Source organism: Saccopteryx bilineata, chromosome 6, assembly GCF_036850765.1.
Source record: "Saccopteryx bilineata isolate mSacBil1 chromosome 6, mSacBil1_pri_phased_curated, whole genome shotgun sequence".
Lineage (NCBI taxonomy): Eukaryota > Metazoa > Chordata > Mammalia > Chiroptera > Emballonuridae > Saccopteryx > Saccopteryx bilineata.
Window position 1 is genome coordinate 52,240,590 of NC_089495.1, and position 3,327 is coordinate 52,243,916.

Consider the following 3,327-nt stretch of genomic DNA (forward strand, 5'->3'; position numbering starts at 1 on the left):
TGAGCTAATTTTAGCACCTGAGGCTGATGTACTTGGACCATCCAAGTTATCCTCAGTGCTTGGGGCCATGCTCAAACCAATTGAACCACTGACTGCAGGAATTGAGCCACTGACCGCAGAAAAGGAAGAGGAAGAGAAGGGGGAGAGGGAAGGGAAGAGAAACAGACGGTCACTTCTCATGTGTGCCCTGACCGAGGATTGAACCTAGAACATCCACATGCCGGGCTAACGCTCTATTCACTGGACCACTGCCCAGGGCCTTTTTCCTTTTACTTTTTACATTCTGCAATCAAACTTTTCAATTTCTTTGCTGCTTGTCATCTAAAAACTTTGTTTCTTAAATTTATTTTTTAAAATAGGATTTTCTATTGTTCACCATTAAAAGTCTGAATTTTAAACAGATTCTGGGACTGGAGGCTCATGGATATGAGCTTGTTCACATTCAGCACCTGTCTCATTCCCAGAAGCTTTTCCAGAACCACTCCCTTCAGTTTTTCCAATTCAAACTTGGGAATCTTCAGCATTTTGAATCTTCTAATAAAAATATCATGGAGGGGATAAATCAATTGGCAAGCCTTTCCTATGTCTTATCCAATGCTATGTGGAATCAATTTATTGCCCACTTGTTTCAAGTCATTTGTCTTCACCACTTGAGTCATGATTGTCATTATCTTCTTCTGGATTTGGTGGACTTGTTGATGCTGAACATCAGAAGTCTTCTGAATCTGACTGTTGTGCTTTTTAGTAAAACCAACACAGAATAAATAAAGCAAATAACCATTGATACTCTTGACATCAACATGAGCTTCAATCATGGTCTACCATGTTTTGACCATGGAGCACATTTTTTCACAGTTAAGATACATGCTATGGAAATTAGTCAGGAAGTTTTTGCCATGAACACCCTTAATAATTGCTTGAACTTTCTAAATGCAACTCATCACTGTGCAGACTAACTAGCCTCACTTCAAAAACATGACCCTTGAGACAATTATATGCGGTTTTGGTTTCTTGAATTCTTGTGACTAGTGTTTCCCCAACATTCTTATATTGAAAATAACTGCTGCTTTCACATTGTACCAATCTTTCTTAAAAACAAATGGACCAAACTTTCTTCTTGGCTCCCTTTTTGCTATCTTTTGTAAGGAACCTATTCTTGCTATTGACCGCCATGGTGCTGCTCAGAGAGCTGAAAGGTGTCATCTGAAAACTTTAGTGAGCATTCTTTCTATCTCAAAACTTAAGATAATGTTATTTATGCCTTTAATTTAACATCTTTAAAAAAATCATTGCTGTAAGTGTAGAGGGGAACAGAAAGCCATGAAGAGAAGGAATCTTTTCAAATAATGATGATAACAGTAATAATACATCAGGTAAAATTTGAGTAATTACAAATATGTTAGGAGTGGCTGTTTTAAATGTATTATCTCATTTAATTTACAATCTTATGAGGAAGCTACTTCACACTCATTCTATTGTTGAAGAGCTAATATATGGCAGATCTGCAATTGAAATCTTCATTTTTGACTTCAGAGCTTAAACTGATCACCTTAATGCTCCAATGGTAATTTTTAAGTTAACTTTTTGTTATGGAAAATTTAAACATTAACAAAAGTAGAGGGAATAATATAATAATCACCTATATATGCATCACCCAGTTTCAATAATTACCAAATAAGACTAGTCTTATTTTATCTTTTTCCCCCCACACTATTTTATTTTGAAGCAATCCAATGTATTAGATCATTTTATCTATGAACTCTCAGTTTGTATTTCAAGAAGAGAACTTTAAAAACACAACCACAATACCATTTTTCACATCTAAAAATATTAACAATAATTCATCAAAAACATCAAATACCTAGTATCAAGCTGTGATTTATCTGTAAGGCCATAATCTTATAGGTGTAATATGATTTGGGACATATGATGTGATAAATCTACCAACCCACTAATTGTATCATTTGTATTCCAGCATTAACACTTAAATTGGTTTAATCAAATGACACTAGTTTACATATGAGTTGTTGAGGCCATATATACTACTCACAAAAATTAAGGGATATTTCAAAATGAATATGAAGCAATAAAATATCCCCTAATTTTTGTGAGCAGTTATATTTGTCCCAGTGGCATAGTAGAAAACAATAGGATTTAGAAAATCTAGGTTCAGGTTTTAGTTTTTATACTTAAGTTTATCACTTATATTCTTAGATCCTCTATTTCTTATATATAAAATGCAGGGCTTGAACTATCAGTGATTTATAATTCAGAATTCTCAAATTCTAGAATATTTTGACAGTTATAATTTCAACATATATATGGATAAAACCTCAAACAGTTTTGTTTTCTAAATTAGATTTCCTTAGTGAACAAACCTTTCTAAACTTTAAAAGTATAATCATTAATATTAAAGAGGAATAATAAGTAAATGACTTCAAATAGCTTCTTTCTTTCGGACACTCAGTATATTTATCTATCTGTCCTATTTATCTACCTATCCATCCACCTGTCCACCAAATCCATTTATCCACCCATCAATCTATATGCTTGCTTACATAATTAAGCAATATATATTCTAAAAGTAGTTTTTTGTATAGTACTTGAAAAGAAACTATTATTTTTCACAGGACACAAAACATAGTCAAGTGAACTGTAATATTGTAAGTATAATTGCTTTGTTATGTAATATTAAAAAGAGAAAAAATTGTGAACTCAGATGAGAATCAGACAGGAGCGGTTATGTGCTTCTAACGATAAGATGGTCTTTGAAGTCGACTTTCCTTCTTATGGGCAAATGACTCTGACCCCCAACCTCATTTTACCAACAAGAAAGTGACAGATCATTAAAAGCTCATTACTCAAAGGCTTCAAGGAAGAAGTGACTTTCGAAGAACTTTTGTGATTTTTCTCTTTCTAAACTATTAGCTTAATGAGCAAGAGAGTGGCGATAATCTCAGAGAGAGAAGAGAGTCTGAGGTCAAAATGGAGAAAAAGGACAAGGATGGATGATGAATAATGAACAAAAGTAGAATTTAAAAGGAAATAAGTGAGAGCATAGTACTCATGTAGGACCTTGGGCAGATGGTCAGGTAGGTTAGCTTTTCCAAGGAACCATTTAGCCCACCTACCTAAAGCATATGCACCTGACTCCAGAAACAGAGAGCAGGGCAAAGTGCTTCCTTAGCACAACACAGTTCAGTAAGACCACTTAGTGTAAAATGCTCCACAATTGCTTCATTCATCTTATTGCAGTATGTAGGCACTACAATATTAAATAAAATAATCAAATACAAGTAATATTTGAGGGGTTAACTAAATTGCAAA

General features: G+C 33.9%; 1 pseudogene; it reads right to left on the reverse strand.

The window, feature by feature from the left end:
* Positions 1–393: 393 nt before the first annotated feature.
* On the reverse strand, positions 394–1,173 carry LOC136309175 (small ribosomal subunit protein eS1-like; annotated as a pseudogene).
* Positions 1,174–3,327: the final 2,154 nt, after the last annotated feature.